A 23253-nucleotide genomic window follows, 5' to 3' on the forward strand; every position below is an offset into this window, starting at 1 on the left:
ACCTAGACCTTGGTGTACAGGGCACAATTTCAAAGTTTGCAGATGATATGGAACTTGGAAGCCTTGTGAGCTGTGAGGAGGATAGTGTAGAACTTCAAAATGACATAGACAAGTTGGTGGAATGGGCAGACAGGTGGCAGATGAAATTCAATGCAGAGAAATGTGAAGTGATTCATTTTGGTAGGAAGAACATGGAGAGACAATATAGAATAAAGGGTATAATTCTAAAGGGGGTACAAGAGCAGAGGAACCTGGGTGCAGATGTGCATAAGTTATTGAAGGTGACCGGGCAGGTTCAGAGAGTGGTTAATAAAGCATACAGTATCCTGGGCTTCATTAATAGGGGCATAGAGTACAAGAGCAAGGAAGTTATGTTGAACTTGTGTAAGACACTAGTTTGGCCTCAGCTGGAGTATTACGTCTAGTTCTGGGCACCGCACTTTAGGAAAGACGTGACAGCATTGGAGAGAATACAGAAAAGATTCACGAGAATGGTTCCAGGGATGAGGAATTTCAGTTATGAAGATAGATTGGAGAAGTTAGGACTGTTTTCCTTGGAGAAGAGAAGGCTGAGAGGTGATTTGATAGAGGTATTCAAAATCATGAGGGGTCTGGACAGAGTAAATAGAGAGAAACTGTTCCCACTCATGAAAGGATCGAGAACAAGAGGGCAAAGATTTAAAGTATTTGGTAACAGAAGCAAAAGTGACATGAGGAAAAACTTTTTCACGCAGCGAGTGGCTAAGGTCTGGAATGCACTGCCTGAGAACGTGGTGGAGGCAGGTTCAATTGAAGCATTCAAAAGGGAATTAGACAGTTATATGAAAAGGAAGAATGTGCAGGGTTACGGGGAGAAGGCAGGGGAATGGAACTGTGTAAATTGCTCTTTTGGAGAGCTGGTGCGAATATGATGGGCCGAATGGCCTCCTCTGTGATTCTTCTGTAATCAAACCACCACTGCGCACATAGCTCACCTATCTAACTCCTCCTCATGTGTCAGGAACCTGGGCTACTGTGTCACTGCAAACAACAATCCCTCCCCTGGGAGCTGCAGCACAGGGCACTATTAGTGTCTAAAGTAAAGATCAGACAGGGAGAGATGGGAGAACGAAAAAGATAGAGAGGTACAAGGAAGCTGCTGAGGCTGGGGTTCAATTGAAAATTTCAATCCTGAGATTGAGGGATTTTTGTTGGGTAAGGATATTAAAGTTCTGGAATCAAAGCAGGTAAGATGGAATAAGATAAAGATCAGCCATGATCTAACTAAATGGTGGAAATGGATTGAGGAGCTGAATGGGCTCCTCCTATTCCGAGAGAGAGAGAGAGAGAGAGAAAGAGGCAGGCAAATGGAGACAGAGAGAGAGAGAGACAGGGGAAGTGTGAATGTGCTAAAAACAGGCCAACACAGTAAAAGAGAGCAGATAAAGAACCATCACAGGGAAGCCAGTATCTTACAGCAAATCATCCGATATTTTGGTGAAACTGGGGTAAATGGACTGATTGGATTGCTCTGCAGAGAGTCAGCGTGGACACGATGGGACAAATGGCTTCTCCTGTGCTTTTATAACTCTCTGACTCATCATTGGAAAAGGAGAAATTACAACTTTGATGAGAATATTGTTGTAATTAAATATTCACAGAATGAAACTCAATCACAGACTCTGTCCTTAACACTCAAAGTCCTGGAATGTTTATCCCATGTATGTCTGTCTGTTCCCATAGATACCTGGGGTGATTGATGGCTGACTCCAGGCACCGTACTCTGGTATCAATCGTGTTAAACGTGCAGTTCAGGTGCAGTGTTGACAAGGTGCTGGGTTCAGTCAGACTGCTAGATCCTTTCTCCTCAGATCCTATCCCAAAACTAGTCAAACTGCCCGAGGACAGCTTAGGTTGTGATTTAAAGGCTTTTCAATACCCGGCCTCAGGAAACAATTTACTTCAGAAACAGATTTGGCACAAATTCCTGACGAAAGTCCAGAAACCCCTGAATTAAGGGGTGGGAGACAGTGAGTAGCACAGGGAGGTGTCCTGCCTTATTAGATAGTCAGATCTCCTGAAATCCAGCAACATCTGGGTGAACCTCTTGCTCCTATATAATCAGCACCCTGCCGAGAATAAACCTCCTTCTACACTGTCCCCTTCAAACACTCCCAGGACAGGTACAGCAGAGAGTGGGTAAAGATAAAAAAAACGGGGTTAGATACAGAGTAAAGCTCCCTCTACACTGTCCCCTTCAAACACTCCCAGGACAGGTACAGAACGGGGGAACAAAAAAAAGAAGAAAAAAAAACAGGTTAATGTGGAGTAAAGTTTCTGTGCTCAAGAGAATACAACTCTAAGCTATGCTCATAATTTAAAAAAAAACGGAGGTTAGAAAAAAAAACGGGGTTAGATACAAAGTAAAGCTCCCTCGACAGGTCCCCTTCAAACACTCCCAGGACAGGTACAGCACAGGGTGACGCCTCTTGTAGTCGAATGGCTCATCCCCCCCGAAAAAGGAATTAGATACAGAGTAAAGCTCCCCAAAAAAGAAAAAAAGGAGAAAAAAAAGAGAAAAAAACGGGGTGAAACACAGAAAAAAAAACTGGGTTAGATACAGAGTAAAGTTCCCTCTATACTGTCCCATCAAACACTCCCAGGACGGGTACAGCATGGGGTAAAAAAAAAATTTTGAAAAAAGCAAAAAAAAAAAACGGAGTTAGATTCAGAGTAAAGCTCCCTCTACACTGTCCCCCATCAAACTTTCCCAGGGCAGGTACAAAACAGGGTTAGATACAGAGTAAAAAGAAAAAAAAAGAAAGTAATGGGGTTGGCTGCTGCCTAATTGGGATCACTGACTGCTGGATGCACAACGAGTCTCAGCTGACTGCTGATTGTGGACTGGGAGTTGGAAGCTGGAGGCTGTGTGACTGATGCCTTGAAATAAGATCTGCAAAGAAACTGATTCCTCCTGGCCTTCCTCTCCTTCAGCCTCTCTCCCCTGTGATAACCCTCCAGCAAAGTATTTGTGGGACAACTTGTTTTTTTTTGTCTCTCTCAAACCCTATTTTATTCAATGGTGGGTGTGACTCTTCAACCCCATGGCTTCACAGTCCTCTCCGGTGCTGGAGCCTTCCTATTCTGCTGCAGCCATCCCTATATCCCCATCACCATTTAAAACCTTGACACCAAAGCATGGGGTGTAGTGTTACACCCAGCCAACCACGATTACTGAGGCTTGCGATAAGGTGATGGTCGAGGTTGTCGGCCCCTCAGCCATTGTTGCAGCCTCAAAGATGTACGGGAAGGCAGTGTTTTTCCTGAAGACTGAGCGGGTGGTGCCCCTGGCCCTGAGCAGGGGGCTCACCTTGGGTGGACCTTTCCTGCCAGTGGAGCCTCTGGAGGCCACTGCATAGCGTGTGATTCTATTGAACGTCCCGCCCTTTATTTCCAATGGGCTCCTCCTCCACCACCTGCATCATCAGGGGGAGGTGAGTTCGGGGATCACCCCAGTCCTGCTCAGTCTTCAGGAGAACAGCCTCCGACATGTCTACTCCTTCCACCGCCAGCTATTCATGCAGCTGACGTGGGAGGATGTCACGGAAGGACATTTTGCTGTTCAGTTCCAGGGCACGGCCTACCATGCCTTCTGGACCTCAGACGGGGCGCGGTGCCATGCCTGCAAGGGGGTGGGGCATGTTCGAAAGAACTGCCCCAACCTCCCAGCTGCCAATTCCACCTCGTCGGCCCAGGGTGGCGCCGCTGCACCTCCTCCCACCCCCACTACACCTCCAACTGACACTGCTCAGGTGGTTCCAGAGGCCGCGGAAAAAGAATAAGCATCGAGAGGTGCGTCCCCTGGATATGTGGCACAACCCGAGCCTGAGCTCAGCCCAAGGCCCGATCCCGGGGAACCGACCTGCCCCAGGGCTGGACTCAGGCTCAGGGTAACCAAACAAAATCAGGATGCGGAGGCGGAGGCCTCTGATGACATGGAGGTCTCTGAGCCTCCGCGTCCTAGTGGGAAAAAGAGAAGGCACCCCCTCCACAGAGGTAACACAGGGCCTGGATGTGCAGGGCCCATCTGCTGGAGAGGAGCTGTCTCCTGATTCGAGTTCCCAGGTTCCTCCTGCCACCACCACCAAGGCAGTAAAGCTTGGGCAGGAGCTCCCTACCCCTCAGGTTGGAGGGGAGCGGGAGACCTCTGTACATGCGGCCCCTCCTGAGGGAGTGAGTGGAGCCCTGCTTGTGGTGGGGGAGCCTGAGGACGCTCCTGGAGAAGCCGCCCATCTGACACTGGGTGGGGTGTCCTGAGCAGACGGGAGGGTGAGGCCCCGAAGGGTCGGCACTCCCAGCCAAAGTCCACTCCCAACCAGGAGAAACCTGACCCTGTTATGGGTGAAAATGCTGCCCTGTCTGCTGGGCCTGTGGGTGCTGGCGGGGGAGGGAGATGGTCTCCTCTCGCTGCCTCCGGTTTCGGCTACGGCTGGATCTCCGGAGGCGGGAATTACCGTCTCTCCAGGGCCACTCATGGCCTGGGGACGGAGGTAGAGTGGGGTCCTGAACCGCTATCACCCATAGGCTCCAGTTCCACGAAGAACCCAGAGAGGACTCCTCCACCATCGATCCTGGGGGTGGGATCATGACGGAGGCAGGTACAGCTGGCGCAGCCGAGGCCTCCACCTCACAGCGTGTGATGGGTGTGTTCGCTGCTGGCGGTGACAACCCAGAGGCGGCGGCGGACACACTCGTGCCTCCCACCGCGTCTCCTCTCATCCCCACCGCGGAACTCCGGGATTTCCTCGCAGTATGCAGGGATTGCCGCAATAAAGTTCAGCTGGCCGAGTTTGGGACTGATCATCCAGTCCGTCTGTGCCACCTTCAAGAAGGCAGGGAAGGGTGTGGGCGAGAAAGTGGTTGAGAGGTGCCGGTTTAAAGTGTTCCTCAATGGGTTGCTGGGGGAGTGGAAGGCCAGGTGCACTTCCACTCCCTCCTCACAGTGAGCTGTTGGTGACGGGTTTTAAGTACCTTTGACATGAAGATAACCATAGCCAGCCTCAACATCAACGGCAGCAGAGGGTCTCACTGCAGGTTTCACAATCTCTCAGTCCTCAGGGAAGAGAGATACGCAGTGAGCTTTCTGCAGGAAACCCACACCATTCCGGGAGACGAAGCCACCTGGCTCCTGGAGTGGCAGGGTGGAGTCGACATGAGTCACCTCACCCCTATTTCTAGTGGGGTGGCTATCTTGTTGCCCCCAACTTTACGGCCAGAGATCTTGGGGGTCAAGGAGCTCGTTCCGGGCCGCTTGCTCCACCTCGCCGTTCGCCTGGGCAGCGTGCCGCTCCACTTTGTGAACGTGTACGCGCCCAGACCCAGCGTTTGCAAGCGCGCTTCTTTAAAGTGTCCGCTCTCGAGTTCTATCGATTGCGGGGAGTGCATCATCCTCGGGGGGTGGGATTTTAACTGCATCCTCGAGGTGGGGGATCGCCCCGGTCCCCAGCGCGGCCAAGCGTCGGTGGAGAAGTTGAGGGAACTGATCAGCTCCCTTAACTTGGTGGACGTCTGGCGGAATCTCCATCCCGACTCCAGCGCCTTCACGTGGAGGTCTGGAGGAGGAGGGTTGCGAATCGACTGCCTCTACATTTCGCAGGCGTACGCCTCCCGCGTCTCGGCGGCCTCCATGCGGCTGGTGCCGTGCTCGGACCACCACCTGGTGTGGGCGGAGTTCACTCCACTCCGCACGCGGGCAGGGTCCGCGTACTGGCACTTTAACAACTGGCTGCTGGAAGACGAGCGATTCCGGGACTCGTTCTGTCGATTCTGGGCCGACTGGAGAAGGAAGCAGGGGGGCTTCCCCTCCTTGAGGCTATGGTGGAATGTGGGCAAGGCTCACATCCGTGTCTTCTGTCAGGAGTAGGCGAAGGGGTCGACCAAGAGACAGGAAGCCGAAATCGGGCGCCTGGAGAGGGAGGTGCTCGACTTGGAGTCCCGCCTCGGTCATGCCGTCGCGGACCCAGCCCTGTGGCAGGCGTACAAAGAGAAGAAGGGCGCGCTGAGGGACCTGCAGCTCATAGGGTCCCGAGGCGCGTACGTGAGGTCGCGGATCAAGATCCTGGAAGATTTGGAACGTGCCTCACCCTTCTTCTACTTGCTAGAAAAATGGCGGGGGGACCGTAAGCAGCTCATCGAGCTTCTGGCCGACAACGGATCCTCCATCACGGATCCGGAGGGAATGGGCCTCCTGGTCCGTACGTATTACAGTGCGTTGTTCTCTCTGGATCCGTCCAGCGAGGATGCGCGCAGAGTTTTGTGGGAGGACCTGCCGAAGGTCAATCCAGAGGCCACCGGAGAAGAATTGGAGGCTCCGCTCACGTTGGCGGAGCTGACCGGCGCCCTCCACCAGCTCTCGAGGAGCAAATCCCTGGGGCTGGACGGGCTGACCATGGAGTTCCTCAGGGCGTTCTGGGACGTCCTGGGGGACAATTACGTGCGATTCCTGGGGGAAAGCCTGGCGACAGGGGAGATGCCCCTCTCGTGGCGCAGGGCGGTCATCATCCTGCTGCCGAAGAGGGGCGATCTCCGCCTGCTTAAAAACTGACGTCCGGTCTCCCTCCTCGGCACGGATTATAAGATCTTTGCCCGGGCTATGTCTACCCACCTGGGCTCCATGTTGGCCCACATGATCCACCCCGACCAGTCCTAAACGGTCCCGGGCCGGTCCATCCAGGAGAACATTCAACCGCGTCGGGACCTGATCCATCTTTCCCAGAGGACTGATCAGTCGGTCGCCTTTTCTGGACTCTGCGCTGTCGGACTCGGGCCGCATTTTGTGGCCGGGTCTGACTTTTATACGCCGCTGCAGAGTGTCTAGTCAAGGTTAACGGGTCCGTGATGGCATCCCTTCGCTTTGGGAGAGGAGTGCGTCAGGGATGCCCCATGTCTGGCCAATTGTATACCATCTGCATGGAGCCGTTCCTGTGCCTGCTTCGCAGGAGGTTGATGGGATTGGCTCTGTGCGAGCCGGCCATGCGGGTCGTCCTCTCGGCTTATGCCGACGACGTGCTCCTCGCGGTCACAGATCCCGTTGACTGGCGGAGGATGCGCGACTGCCAGGAGACCTTTTCTGCCGCGTCCTCCGTGAGGATCAGTTGGGAGAAATGTTCCGGACTCCTGGTGGGTCAGTGGCGGGTGGACTCCCTGCCGGAGGAGTTGACGCCTTTTGCATGGAGCACCACGCACCTCCTCTATCTGGTAGTCCACCTTAGCCCCGCTGAGGAAGCCTGGCCGGCAAACTGGCAGGAGTTGGAGGCAAAAGTCACCACTCGGCTGGGGCGCTGGACAGGACTGCTCCGAGCGCTGGTCATAAACCAACTGGTGGCCTCGATGTTGTGGTATCGGTTGGTCACTTTGGCCCCGCCCCCTGCATTCGCCACCAAGATCCAGAAGAAACTCGTCGATTTCATCTGGGGCAAGAGGAAACACTGGGTCTCTGCCACGGTCCTGAGTCTCCCGATTGAGGAGGGCGGCCAGTCGCTGGTGTGCGTCCGCAGCCAGGCTGCGACTCTCCGCCTTCGGACCCTGCAGAGAAAACTGTACGTCGACCATCCTCCCAGATGGTGTGCGTTGGCGACGTATTTTTTCCACCAGGGGCACTGCCTTCAGGATGACACGCAGCTCCCGGCGGAGAACATTAGCCGCACCTCTCTGAGGGAGTTGACTGTCCTTTACCGGGATCTATTCAGAGTCTGGAACATGGTCGCCTCCAGTCAGGGCGCTCCCCCGCCGGCGGAGGAGAGCGCCTCGGCTGTCTCCAGGCGGTCGGCTCCGGGGATGGACCGACGGGTGGAGGAGTAGCCGAAGCCCCCGGGATGCCCCTCACTGTGGGTGATGAAGCGGCTTGGGAGTGCAGAGCACTCCTGGCCAAGCTGACCCCCGGTCGGCCAGAACTGCTCATCAGACCCCAGCCCGCAAAACCCGAGCCGCCTCTCGGAAATGCCCTCCGTGCCATTCCAAACAGCGTGGAGGGGTTTCCTGTACGGGCTGTTCCTGCACACTCTCCACTTCCTCGCTCTCGTCAGCCGGCCGGACACGCATTGGCGGTCCATGTTGCCATCTGACGGCAAGGGGAAACCGTGGTGGAGATCTCTCTATGTGGGAGTCCTCCCCTTTACTACTGGGCCCTGGGGTGGAGGGTGCTGCACAGGGCAGTCCCGTGCAATAGACTTTTAAGTAGGTTCACGGACTCCCAGGCCAGCTGTAATTTCTGCAGCCTGGATGAGTCCGTGTTCCATGTATATATGGAGTGTGCGAGGTTGCAGCCCCTGTTCGAGTATTTAAAGGGGCTGCTTCTCAAGTTTTGGTTGCACTTCAGCCCCACGCTCCTGGTCTTTGGGCACCCGGTGAGGAGGGGCGTGGACCGGGAGGAGGATCTCCTCGTCGGTCTGCTCCTGGGCCTGGCCAAGGTGGCAATTCACAGGTCCAGGCTGCGGGCCATCAGCTGGTCCATCCGCCCTGATTGCCTGCCCCTCTTCTGCGGTTACGTTCACGCCCGGGTGTCCGTGGAGAAGGAGCATGCGGTGTCTGCCAGTACACTTGAGGCCTTCCGCGACCGGTGGGCACTGCATGGACTGGAGTGCATCATTGATGCTGAGAATGGCATTTTAATTTGAGTTTTTGGTTTATTTATCGGTTTTTAATAAAGTTATTTTAAAATGTATATAACGAGGGCCACCATAAGAAAAAGAAAAAGATAAAGAAACGGGTTAGATACAGAGTCAAGCTCTGTCACAGACCGCCCCACCTTCCTGCACATTTCCCTGCCCAACAGCATCTGCATTACAGTATTGCTGAGACTGTACCCCCTCCAACGCCAACCCCCTGCCTGCCTATCTAGGATTATACTCACCGACCTCAGACTGGGTTTGGATGAAGGCTGAGAACCGTGGGACCCTCACCCTACGGAGGGTCGGCACCTTCAGGACAGGAGTGGAGGAACAGGACTAAACAGAGGCTGAAGCCTAATTGTGAAAGCAGCTGAGGTTTAATTGAGCAAATTGTAAGGTTGCTGCCAAACAAAACGAAAACCATCCTGTGTTTTCTGGGCAGGTCAGGCTGCAATGAGGATATTTTAGGAGGAGATTTCAATGCTGACCCTCTTAAGCAGCCGATCGAAAGGGCAGAGAAAGAAATTCTTACACAATGGGAGCCCTGAGAGATCAAAGCACTAGCATTGGGCCAGGCTCGTTCAGCTGTAACTCAGCACAGTCTGGTTTTCTGTTAAACTTCACTGAGCCCCGTGCCTAGAATTCCCAAACAATTGTTAGTTGGAGGTAAAATCAGTTTCATGTGGTGGGAAATTGTATGTTTATTACTGGACAGGCAGGGAGCACAGAGTTCATCACAGAGCTCACTATTCCAAATTACTGGAGCTCAGAGCACAACTCCCCAACAACCCCCTCCCCCCATTCACCACCCGGCTACCCCACCCCCACTCCCCCCCTAAACTCACCCCCACCCCAGCACACCCCCACTCCCCCCCAAACTCATCCCCACCCCCACTCACCCCCCCAAACTCACCCCCCCCAAACTAACCCCCAACCCCACTCACCCCCCCAAACTAACCCCCACCCCCACTCACCCCCAAACTAACCCCCACCCCCAAACTAACCCCCCAAACTCACCCCCACCCCCACTCACCCCCCCACCCCCACTCACCCCCCCAAACTAACCCCCAACCCCACTCACCCCCCCAAACTAACCCCCACCCCCACTCACCCCCAAACTAACCCCCACCCCCACTCACCCCCAAACTAACCCCCACCCCCACTCACCCCCCAATCTACCCACCATCCCCACTCACCCCCAAACTAACCCCCAACCCCACTCCACCCCAAACTAACCCCCAACCCCACTCACCCCCCAAACTAACCCCCAACCCCACTCACCCCCCAAACTAACCCCCAACCCCACTCACCCCCCAAACTAACCCCCACCCCACTCACCCCCCAAACTAACCCCCACCCCACTCACCCCCAAACTAGCCCCCACCCCCACTCACCCCCAAACTAGCCCCCACCCCCACTCACCCCCAAACTAACCCCCCAAACTAACCCCCACCCCCACTCCCACTCACCCCCCAAACTACCCACCACCCCCACTCACCCCCAAACTAACCCCCAACCCCACTCACCCCCCAAACTAACCCCCAACCCCACTCACCCCCCAAACTAACCCCCAACCCCACTCACCCCCCAAACTAACCCCACCCCCACTCACCCCCCAAACTAGCCCCCACCCTACTCACCCCCAAACTAGCCCCCACCCTACTCACCCCCAAACTAGCCCCCACCCCCACTCACCCCCAAACTAACCCCCACCCCCACTCACCCCCAAACTAACCCCCATCCCCACTCACCCCCAAACTAACCCTCCCCGGCTGCCCTCTCCCCAAACTTGCCAACACCGCCCTCTGCCCTCCACACCCACTCAACCCTCCTGTCCCACACCCCCTCCCCCACTACCAGCCTCACATCCACCCTCCCGTGACTCCAGACACTATCTCCTCAATGCCTGTTATATTTCCCGCTAATCTCGGTTCTTTTAAAATAGGAAGATTTGCAATGGAGTCACAGATCGGCCATAATCTCACTGAATGGTGGAACAGGCTCGAGGGGCTGAATGGCCTGCTCCTGTCCCTATTTCTATATCACCTTTCACTACCTCAGGACATCCCAAAACGCTTTACAATCAATGAAGTACTTTTGGTGTGTTGTCACTGTTGTAATGTAGGAAATTCAGCAGCCATTTTGTGCAAGGCAAGATCCCACAAACAGTAATGTGATGATGACCAGATAATCTGTCTTTTACTGATGTTGGCTGAAGAATAAATATTTACCGCAGGACACAGTGGGGGGGGGGGAACGCCCCTGCTCTAGCAATAGTTCTACTGACATCAATAGAATTAAGAAGCAAATGGATGGATAACTGGTGTTTGATGTGATGCCACCTAAGCCTGCACTTGGATTCTGGGAGAAGCTGATCCTTGGGACTTATCGTGAGGAGACACTGATCCATCCTCAAGGAGCTGCCACTTCTGCCAGAATCTCTGCAAACCTGCTCTCTGCACTTCCCCCTCCCCACCCCAGTACCATAGCTGATCCAACTGGATCAGAAACACAAACAATGCCAAGGAACAACTGGCAAACGGTACCTGTATCACCATCAGCATCTGGCAGACGGTACCGGTATCACCGTCAGCAGCTGACAGGAAGATGGGAACCATCTCCGGTAGATTCAATCACTGTTTTAACATGGGCTAAAAGGGACAGTCCCATTTAAAATATCCTCCCAAACGCTAATATCACTACTAAACCATGTGGCCCCTTTAAAGGATAGTGTGACCAAAGCCATTCATTCTCCAGTGCTGGGCATGTTTGAGACTCAGCTCCAGCTCAGAGCTACACCGGAAGGTTCTGATGATGGTTTCACAGCAAATCAGCACTGATTCTCATGTCAACTGCACCACTGTGTTGCAGGGTTTAATACATGCATGTTATTAAAGGCCCGCCTTCTTTAAAGGGCCCTCACCCCGGGGTTCTGAAAAACAGATGTTCCCCACAAAACACTCACACCCCACTTTTTATTTCAGGTTTGCTCTTTGGAAGAATAAATTCTACCACCTGCCTGACCGAGGCCGACAGAGACACACAGACAGAGGGATGCGGACACATCAGCAGATAAACACAGACAGAGAGACGCTGACACACATCGACAGAGAAACAGTGAGAGAGACATACAGAGGCACACAGACAGAGACAGAGAGACACTGACACACAGACAGATACACACACATAGCACTTGGTGAAAATTGAATTCAATTAATAAATCTGGAATTAAAAGCTAGTCTAATGATGACCATGAAACCATTGTCAATTGTTGTAAAAACCCATCTGGTTCACTAATGTCCTTTAGGGAAGGAAATCTGCTGTCCTTACCTGGTCTGGCCTACATGTGACTCCAGACCCACAGAAATGTGGTTGACTCTTACATGCCCTCTGAAATGGCCTAGCAAGCCACTCAGTTGTATCTAACCGCTACGAAGTCTATAAAAAGGAATGAAACCGGACGGGCCACCCGGCATCGACCTAGGCACCAGAAACGACAAAGGCAAACCCAGCCCTGTTGACCCCACAAAGTCCTCCTTACTAACATCTGGGGGCTTGTGCCAAAGTTGGAAGAGCTGTCTCACAGACTAGTCAAGCAACAGCCTGACATAGTCATACCCACGGAATCATACCTGTCAGACAATGTCCCAGACACCACCACCACCATCCCCGGGTATGTCCTGTCCCACCGGCAGGACAGACCCAGCAGAGGTGGTGGCACAGTGGTATACAGTCGGGAGGGAACTGCCCTGGGAGTCCTCAACATCGACTCCGGACCCCATGAAGTCTCATGGCATCAGGTCAAACATGGACAAGGAAACCTCCTGCTGATTACCACCTACCACCCCTTCTCGGCTGATGAATTAGTGCTCCTCCATGTTGAACAGCAATTGGTGGCAAAGGCACAGAATGTACTCTGGGCGGGGGACTTCAATGTCCAACATCAAGAGTGGCTCGGTAGCACCACTTACTGACCGAGCTGGCCGAGTCCTGAAGGACATAGCTGCTAGACTGGGAACCAACAAGAGGGAAAAACCTACTAGACCTCGTCCTCACCAATCTACCTATCCCATATGCATCTGTCCATGATAGTATTTGTTGGAGTGACCACTGCACAGTCCTTATAGAGATGAAGACCCGTCATCACACTGAGGGTACCCACCATTGTGTTGTGTGGCACTACCACCGTGCTAAATGGGATATATTTCAAACAGATCTAGCAAATCAAAACTGGGCATCCATGAGGCGCTGTGGGCCATCAGCAGCAGTAGAATTGTACTCAGCCACAATCTGTAACCTCGTGGCCCAGCATATCCCCCACTCTATCATTACCATCAAGCCGGGGTCCAACCCTGGTTCAATGAAGAGTGCAGGAGAGCATGCCAGGAGCAGCACCAGGCATCCCTAAAAATGAGGTGTCAACCTGGTGAAGCTACAACACAGGACTATCCGCGTGCCAAACTGTGTAAGCAGCATGCGATAGACAGAGCTAAGCGATCCCATAACCAACAGATCGGATCTAAGCTGTGCAGTCCTGCCACATCCAGCCGTGAATGGTGGTGGACAATTAAACAACTAACAGGAGGAGGTGACTCCACAAATATCCCCATCCTCAATGATGGGGGAGCCCAGCACATCAGTGCGAAAGATAAAGCTGAAGCATTTGCAACAATCTTCAGCCAGAAGTGCCGAGTTGATGATCCATCTCGGTCTCCTCCTGAAGTCCCCAGCATCACAGATGCCAGACTTCAGCCAATTCGATTCACTCCACGTGTTATTAAGAAATGGCTGAAGGCAGTGGATACTGCAAAGGCTATGGGCCCTGACAATATTCCGGCAACAGTACTGAAGACCTGTGCTCCAGAACTTGCCGCGTCTCTAGCCAAGCTGTTCCAGTACAGCTACAAAACTGGCATCTACCCGGCAATGTGGAAAATTGCCCAAGTATGTCCTGGCCACAAAAAGCAGGACAAATCCAACTCGGCCAATTACCACCCCATCAGTCTACTCTCGATCATCAGCAAAGTGATAGAAGGTGTTGTTGACAGTGCTATCAAGCGGCACTTGTTTAGCAATAACCTGCTCACTAATGCTCAGTTTGGGTTCCGCCAAGGCCAGTCAGCGCCTTGACCTTATTACAGCCTTGGTCCAGATCGGGACAAAAGCGCTGAACTCCAGAGGTGAGGTGAGAGTGACTGCCCTTGACATCAAGGAGCCCGAACAAAACTGGAGTCAATGGGAATCAGGGGGAAAGCTCTCCACTGATTGGAGTCATACCTAGCACAAAGTAAGGTGGTTGTGGTTGTTGGAGGTCAATCATCTCAGTCCCAGGACATCACTGCAGGAGTTCCTCAGGGTAATGTCTGAGGTCCAACCATCTTCAGCTGTTTCATCAATGATCTTCCCTCCATCATAAGGTCAAAAGTGGCAATGTTCACTGATGATTGCACAATATACAGCACCATTCGCGACTCCTCAGATACTGAAGCAGTCCGTGTAGAAATGCAGCAAGACCTGGACAATATCCAGTCTTGGGCTGATAAGTGGCAAGTAGCTTTCGCGCCACACAAGTGCCAGGCAATGACCATCTCCAACAAGACAGAATCTAACCATCTCCCATTCAATGGCATTATGATCGCTGAATTCCCTACTATTAACATCCTGGTCACCATTGACCAGAAACTGAACTGGTCCAGCCATATAAATACCATGGCTACAAGAGCAGGTCAGAGACTGGGAATTCTGTGGTGAGTAACTTACTTCCTGTCTCCCCAAAGCCGGTCCACCATCTACAAGGTACAAATCAGGAGGGTGATGGAATATTCTCCACATGCCTGGATGGGTGCAGCTCCAACAACACTCAAGAAGTTCAACACCATCCAGGACAAAACAGCCCACTTGACTGGCATCCCATCCACCACCTTCAACATTCACTCCCTCCACCACTGATGCACAGTGGCAGCAGTGTGTACCATCTACAAGATGCACTGCAGCAACGCACCAAGGCTCCTTAGACAGCACCTTCCAAACCCACAACCTCTACCACCTAGAAGGACAAGCGCAGCAGACTCATGGGAACACCACTACCTGCAAGTTCCCCTCCAAGTCACAAACCATCCTGACTTGGAACAATATCGCCGTTCCTTCACTGTCGCTGGGTCAAAATCCTGGAACTCCCTTCCTAACAGCACTGTGGGTATACCTACCCCACATGGACTGCAGCGGTTCAAGAAAGCAGCTCACCACCACCTTCTCAAGGGCAATTAGGGGTGGGCAATAAATGCTGGCCTAGCCAGCGATGCCCACATCCCATGAATGAATAAAAAAGAGACACAGAGAGACACTGACACACATCGCCAAAGACACACAGACAGAGAGAGAGAGAGAGACAGACAGAGATAGTCAGAGAGACAGAGACACACTGTGACAAAGACAGAGGGAGACACAAAGACAGAGAAGGACACAGAGAAAGGTAGAGACACACACAGATAGACACACACATAGACAGAGGCACACCGACCGAGACACACACATAGACTGAGACAGAGTTACACAGACATAGATAGTCACAGAGAGAGAGACAACACTGTGACAGAGACAGAGGGAGACACAGGACTGAATTTCCCTGCCCGTGAGGATATATGAACATACAAACATATGAATTAGGAGCAGGAGTAGGCCACTCGGCCCTTCGAGCCTGCTCCGCCATTCAATAAGTTCATGGCTGAACTGATTACTCCACATTTCTACCTACCGCCGATAACCTTCCACCCCCTTGCTTATCAAGAATCTATCTACCTCTGCCCTAAAAATATTCAAAGACTCTGCTTCCACCGCCTTTTGAGGAAGAGAATTCCAAAGACTCACAACCCTCTGAGAGAAAAAAGTTTCTCCTCGTCTCTGACTTAAATGGGCAACGACTTATTTTTAAACAGTGACCCCTAGTTCTAGATTCTCCCACATGGTGAAACATCCTTTCCACATCCACCCTATCAAGACCCCTCAGGATCTTATATGTTTCAATCAAGTCGCCTCTTACTCTTCTAAATTCCAACGGATACAAGCCTAACCTGTCCAACCTTTATTCGTAACACAACCCACCCATTCCAGGTATTAGTCTAGTAAACCTTCTCTGAACTGCTTCCAACACATTTACATCCTTCCTTAAATAAGGAGACCAATACTGTACACAGTACTCCAGATGTGGTCTCACCAATGCCCTGTATAGCTGAAGCATAATCTCTCTACTTCTGTATTCAATTTCCCTCACGATAAACAATAACATTCTATTCGCTTTCCTAATTAAGTGCTGTACCTGCATTCTAACCTTTTGCGATTCATGCACTAGGACACCCAGATCCCTCTGCATCTCAGAGCTCTGCAAACTCGAACTGGGTTGGAGGTTGGGGGGTTGGTGAGGGTTGGTAAACGGGCCCAGAAAACAAGGATGAGCTGGGTCGGGATGGCTCCCTGACTCATTCCTGCCTCCGGGAGACTTACCCAGGGTCCAGGATCACTTGCTCCCTCCACGGAGGCAGGAAGACCATTAGGACAATTGAAGCCCCATTCTGGGGCCATTTTGCACAGGTGCTGGTATTTTCCTGCTGCCGTGTGCGGAGCCACCAGTTCAATCAAGGCAGTGTCCCAGGGCAGGCCAGTGACCATCAGAGCTGGAGGCTGCCTGCCCCAATGACAGGGCTGCAAGGATCAAAGGTCCCGACTGTCTGTCACTCGTCCTGCGGAGGAGTTTCCCCTCCACCTCAATGGCCCGACCAACTTCGGGCCTCTTTACTTGTTGACTTCTCTGCAGGCAACTGGAGGCGCCCTCACGGTCTCCGTCTGTCTCAGCAGCGCCCACCCCTCCCAATGGGGCAGCTAGCCAGATATAGCTGCGAGTCTCCTACTGGGCCCCTGATTCCCTGGTCAGTCCACCATCCATAACTGAACAGGGCTCCCAGAGGCACCTTCTTAATAGACTGCCAAAACTAAAAGGCTCTGTATCTGAATGCACATAGCATTCAAAACAAAACAGATGTACTGATAGCCCAAATAGAAATAAATACGATCTGATAGCCATTACAGAGACATGGCTGCAGGATGACATAGATTGGGACCTGAATATTGAAGGATACATGACATTTACGAAGGACAGGAAGCCCGGAAAAGGTGGAGGGGTAACTCTGTTAATTAATGATGGCATTAGCACAATAGAGAGGGATGACCTAAGTTCAAGCAACCAGGATGTAGAAGCGGTTTGGGTCAAGATGAGAAATGATAAAAGCAAAAAGTCACTTGTGGGATTTGTGTACAGGCTCCCTAACAGTAACCACATGGTAGCACTGGGTATAAAAGGAAGAAATAATGGGTGCTTGTCAGAAAGGTATGGCGATAATCATGGGGGATTTTAATCTACAAATAGACTGGAAGAATCAGATGGGCAAAGGTAGCCTAGATGAGGAGTTCATAGAATGTTTTCAGGATAGTTTCTTAGAACAACACATTCTGGAGCCAACCAGAGAGCAGATTATACTAGACCAGGTATTGTGCAATGAGATAGGATTAATTCATGATCTCATAGTGAAGGCGCCCCTAGGCAGCAGTAATCTACCACATCTGGAGTACTGTGTACAGTACTGGTCTCCTTATTTAAGAAAGGATGTAAATGCGTTGGAGGCAGTACAGAGAAGGTTTACTAGAGTATTACCTGGAATGGGTGGGTTGTCCTACGAGGAAAGTTTGTACAGGCTAGGCTTGTAACCGCTGGGGTTTAGAAGATTAAGAGGCGACTTGACTGAAACATATTAGATCCTGAGGGGTTTTGACAGGGTGGATGTGGAAAGGATGTTTCCTCTTGTGGGAGAATCTAGAACTAGGGGTCACTGTTTAAAAATAAGGGGTCACCCATTTAAGACAGAGATGAGGAGAATTTTTTTCTCTCAGAGGGTCGTGAGTCTTTGGAATTCTCTTCCTCAAAAGGCAGTGAAAGCAGAGTCTATGAATATTTTTAAGATAGAGGTAGATAGATTCTTGATAAGCAAGGGGGTGGAAGGTTATCGGGGGTAGATGGAAATATGGAGTAATCAGTTCAGCCATGAATTTATTGAATGGCGGAGCAGGCTCGAAGGGCCGAGTGGCCTACTCCTGCTCCTAATCCATAATTTGTATGATTGAATTTTACATTCAGTTTGAGGGAGAGAAGAGTGAGTCTAAGATGACTATTTTAAACTTAAATAAGGGCAATTATGAGGGCATGAAAGCAGAGCTAGCTAAAGTGAACTGACAAAGTAGGTTAAAGGATAGGTCAATAGAGATGCAGTGACAGACATTTAAGGGGATATTTCAGAATACACAGAATAGATACATTCCAACGAGAAAGAAAGACTCCAAGAGGAGGACCCACCATCTGTGGTTAACTAAAAAAGGTAAAGATTGTATCAAACTTAAAGAAAAAGCATATACTTGTGCAAAGATGGGAGGCAGGTCAGAAGATTGGACAGAATATAAAAAACAGCAACGAATGACTAAAAGATTGATAAGGAGGGAAACATTAGAGTATGAGAGAAAGCTGGCTAGAAGTATAAAAACAGACAGTAAGAATTTGTATAGATATTTTAAAAAGATAAGTTGAGCATCGGTCCTATAGAAAGTGAGTCTGGGGAATTAATAATGGAAAATAAGGAGATGGCAGATGAATTGAACAGATATTTTGCATCGGTCTTCACTATAGAGGATACAGGTAATATCCCAGTATTAGCTGTAAATCAGGAAATGGAAGGGAGGGAGGAACTCAAGAAAATTAAAATCACCAGGAAAGTGGTATTGAGCAAATTGTTGGAGCTGCGGGCTGACAAGTCCCCGGGTCCTGATGGACTTCATCCAAGGGTCTTAAAACAAGTGGTCGGTGAGATAGTTGATATGTTGGTTTTAATTTTCCAAAATTATTGGAAGTTTCCATTAGATTAGAAAATAGCAAATGTAACTCCTTTCTTAAAAAGGGTGACAGAAAGCAGGAAACTACAGGCCAGTTAGCTTAACATCTGTCTTGGGGAAAATGTTAGAAGCTATTATTAAAGACTATTATTAGCTGGGCATTTAGAAAAATTCAAGGTAATCAGGTAGAATCAACATGGTTTTGTGAAAGGGAAATCATGTTTAACCAATTTATTGAAGTTCTTTGAAAGAGTAACATGTGCTGTGGATAAAGGGGAACCAGTGAATGTATTGTACTTAGATTTCCAGAAGGCATTTGATAAGGTGCCACATCAAAGGTTATTGTGGAAAATAAAAGCTCATGGTGTAGGGGGTAATATTTTGGCATGGATAGAAGATTGGCTAGCTAACAGGAAACAGAGAGTAGGCATAAATGGGTCATTTTCTGGTTGGCAAGATGTAACGAGTGGTGTGCCACAGGGATCAGTGCTAGGGCCTCAACTTTTTACAATTTCTATAAATGACTTGGATGAAGGGACCGAAGGTATGGTTGCTAAATTTGCTGATGACACAAAGATAGGTAGGAAAGTAAGTTGTGAAGAGGACATAAGGAGGCTACAAAGGGATATAGATAGGTTAAGTGAGTGGGCAAAGATTTGGCAAATTGCATATAATGTGAGAAAATGTGAAATTGTCCATTTTGGCAGGAAGAATAAAAAAAGCATATTATCTAAATGGTGAGAGATTGCAGAGCTCTGAGATACAGAGAGATCTGGGTGTCCTAGTGCATGAATCGCAAAAGGTTAGTGTACAGGTACAAACAAGTAATTAGGAAAGCTAATAGAATGTTATTGTTTATCACGAGGGGAATTGAATACAAAAGTAGGGAGGTTATGCTTCAGTTATACAGGGCATTGGTGAGACCACATCTGGAGTACTGTGTACAGTATTGGTCTCCTTATTTAAAGAAGGATGTAAATGTGTTGGAAGCAGTTCAGAGAAAGTTTACTAGACTAATACCTGGAATGGGCGGGTTGTCTTATGAAGAAAGATTGGACAGACTAGGCTTGTATCTGCTAGAATTTAGAAGAGCAAGAGGCAACTTGATTGAAACATATAAGATCCTGAGGGGTCTTGACAGGGTGGATGTGGAAAGGATGTTTCCCCTTGTGGGAGAATCTAGAACTAGGGGTCACTATTTAAAAATAAGGGGTCGCCCATTTAAGACAGAGATGAGAAATTTTTTCTCTCAGAGGGTTGAGAGTCTTTGGAATTCTCTTCCTCAAAAGGCGATGGAAGTAGAGTCTTTGAGGTTATTGGGGGTAGGCGGGAATGTGGAGTTAAGGTCACAATCAGATCGGCCATGATCTTGTTGAATGACAGAGCAGGCTCGAAGGGCTGAGTGGCCTACTCCTGCTCCTGTATGTTTGTACGTCAGGAAAATCAGGACCGATGTCCCACCATGGCCACACCCGGAATTGAGGCTGACATCGGGATTGCAACCCAACCAGAAAAATCCAGCCCACAGAGAGAGAGAGAGAGAGAGAGAGATAGAGACAGAGAGAGAGAGAGAGAGAGAGAGAGAGAGATAGATAGAGAGAGAGAGATAGAGAGAGAGAGAGATAGAGAGATAGAGAGAGAGAGAGAGATAGAGAGAGAGATAGGGAGAGAGAGAGAGAGAGAGAGACAGAGACACAGAGAGAGACAGACAGATACGCACAAAGACAGACACAGAGACAGTGAGATAGAGAGAGAGAGAGAGAGACTGAGACGACCAGCACTGCCAGTGATTTCTTAAAGCTCATTTCCTCGAGTAAGGGAGAGGGTCATTCTTACACCCCAACCCCGCCGCACAGCAGATCTGTCCACTAGCTGGAGAGTTGAGTGCATTGGTCAAAAGTGCTCCTGCTCCCAATCTGTCGCTGCCTCGAGTGAGGTATCACAGGCGCAGAGGAACTCAAACACATCCTGTGACAAGCCAAACAATGGCAACTGTCAGGAGAACTGAAATTAGGTTAAAATCAATCCAGGAATGTTTAAATTATTCAAGACATGCTCAAGAAAAAAGAATTGATAAATAAAAAGGACAGACTGTAAACTCATTACAGCAAAATCTTGGTTCAGGCCCAAGGCTGATTTCCCCATTTAATAAGTTCCAGGTGCAGGTTTGGACTGTTCTCGATTACGTGAGCAGCAGAGTGTGGGATTAGTTTTCTGAATAAAGGGGATGAAGGGGAGTCTGCAGAGCTGCTCCCCCACCCCTCTCCAGGCACCCACTGATGTAGCAGGCCCATCAGCAGTACTGAGGCCCACGGTACAGGGCAGTGTCACTCTTTCTCTGGTCTAACCTTGGTTCCACTGATAGTCACCATACATTATCACCTCTTTGACCTGGTTCATGTGTGACTGAGGGAATCAGAGATTGCTCTACTCAAAGCATAGTGATAAACTGTCATTAGAAAGTGTTAATAAATAATCATTTGTTCATTGAGTTGACTACCTGAGAGCAACTCCTCCCCATCCCCAAGCACGGACTGGCTGCATCCCAATTAGCAGGATGTAGCTCCAAGTTCTGGTAAATTGGTTTCACTGCTTCTCGAGTCTGAATGGAGAACCATAAGGGCAGCAGACCCTCCATCTCAGGGGAATTACAGAGCCCAAGGACATCTGCCACTCAGCCTGACATAGTCATACTCACAGAATCATACCTTACAAACAATGTCCCAGAGACCAAAATCACCATCCCCGGGTATGTCCTGTCCCACCGACAGGACAGACCCAGCAGAGGTGGTGGGACAGTGGTATACAGTCGGGAGGGAGTTGCCCTGGGAGTCCCCAACGAGACCCCATGAAGTCTCACGGCATCAGGTCAAACATGGGCAAGGAAACCTCCTGCTGATCAATCAGTGCTTCTCCACGTTGAACACCAATTGGAGGAAGCACTGAGGGTAGCAAGGGCATCGAATATACTCTGGGTGGGGGACTTCAATGTTCATCACCAAGAGTGGCTCGGTAGCACCACTACTGACTGAGCTGGCCGAGTCCTAAAGGACATAACTGCTAGACTAGGTCTGCAGCAGGTGGTGAGGGAACCAACAAGAGGGTAAAACCTACTTGACCTTGTCCTCACCAATCTACGTGTCGCAAATGCAACAGTCCATGACAGTATTGGTAGGAGTGACCACTGCACAGTCTTTGTGGAGACAAAGTCCCATCTTCACATTGAGGATACCCTTCATCGTGTTGTGTGGCACTACAACCGTGCTAAATGGGATGGATTTCCAACAGGTCTAGCAACTCAAAACTGGACATTCATGAGACGCTGTGGGCCATCAGCAGCAGCAGAATTGTACTCAATCATAATCTGTAACCTCACGGCCTGGCATATTGCCCACTCTACCATTACCATCAAGCTGGGGGATCAACCTTGGTTCAGCGAAGAATGCAGGAGGGCATGCCAGGAGCAGCACCAGGCATACCTCAAAATGAGATGTCAACCTGGTGAAGCTAGAACACAGGACTACCTGCATGCCAAACAACGGAAGCAGCATGCAATAGACAGAGCTAAGCGATCCCATAACCAACGGATCAGGTAAAAGCTCTGCCACATCCAATCGTGAATGGTGGTGGACAATTAAACAACTAACTGGAGGAGGTGGCTCCACAAATATCCCCATCCTCAATGATGGGGTAGCCCAGCACATCAGTGTGAAAGATAAGGCTGAAACATTTGCAACAATCTTCAGCCAGAAGTGCCAAGTGGATGATCCATCCTGACCTCCGGAGGTCCTGAGCACCACAGATGCCAGTCTTCAGCTAAGCTGAAGGCACTGGATGCTGCAAGGTCTATGGGCCCTGACAACATTCCAGCAATAGTACTGAAGACCTGTGCTCCAGAACTAGCTGCACCCCTAGCCAAGCTGTTCCAGTATAGCTACAACACTGGCATCTACCCAGCAATGTGGAAAATTGCCCAGGTATGTCCTGTACACAAAAAGCAGGACAAGTTCAACACAGCCAATTACCGCCTATCAGTTTACTCTCGATCATCAGTAAAGTGATGGAAGGTTTCATCGACAGTGCTATCAAATGGCACTTGTTTAGCAATAACCTGCTCAGTGACACTCAGTTTGGGATCCACCAGGGGCACTCAGCTCCTGACCTCATTACAGCCTTGGCCAGAACATGGATAAAAGAGCTGAATTCAAGAGTTGACTGCCCTTGACATCAAGGCAGCATTTGACCGAGTATGGCATCAAGGAGTCCTAGCAAAACTGGAGTCAGTGGGAATCAGGGGGAAAACCCTCCGCTGGTTGGAATCATACCTAGCGCAAAGGAAGATGGTTGTGGTTGTTGGAGGTCAATCATCTGAGCTCCAGGACATCACTGCAGGAGTTCCTCAGGGTAGTGTCCTAGGCCCAACCATCTTCAGCTGCTTCATCAATGACCTTCCTTCAATCATAAAGTCAGAAGTGGGGATGTTCGCTGATGATTGCACAATGTTCAGCACCATTCATGACTCCTCAGATACTGAATTAGTCGTGTCCATATACAACAAGACCCGGACAACATTCAGGCTTGGGCTGATAAATGGTAAGTAACATTCACATCACACAAGTGCCAGGCAATGACCATCTCCAACAAGAGAGAATTTAATCATCTCCCCTTGACATTC

The 23253-nt window shown here is 50.4% G+C and overlaps 1 protein-coding gene across 1 annotated transcript in view; it reads right to left on the bottom strand.

The window, feature by feature from the left end:
* The window catches only part of LOC137348257 (insulin-like growth factor-binding protein 4), a 97994-nt gene that overhangs the window by 52432 nt on the left and 22309 nt on the right, over window positions 1–23253 (bottom strand). The window lies entirely within an intron of this gene.

This window comes from Heterodontus francisci, chromosome 33 (assembly GCF_036365525.1).
Source record: "Heterodontus francisci isolate sHetFra1 chromosome 33, sHetFra1.hap1, whole genome shotgun sequence".
NCBI lineage: Eukaryota > Metazoa > Chordata > Chondrichthyes > Heterodontiformes > Heterodontidae > Heterodontus > Heterodontus francisci.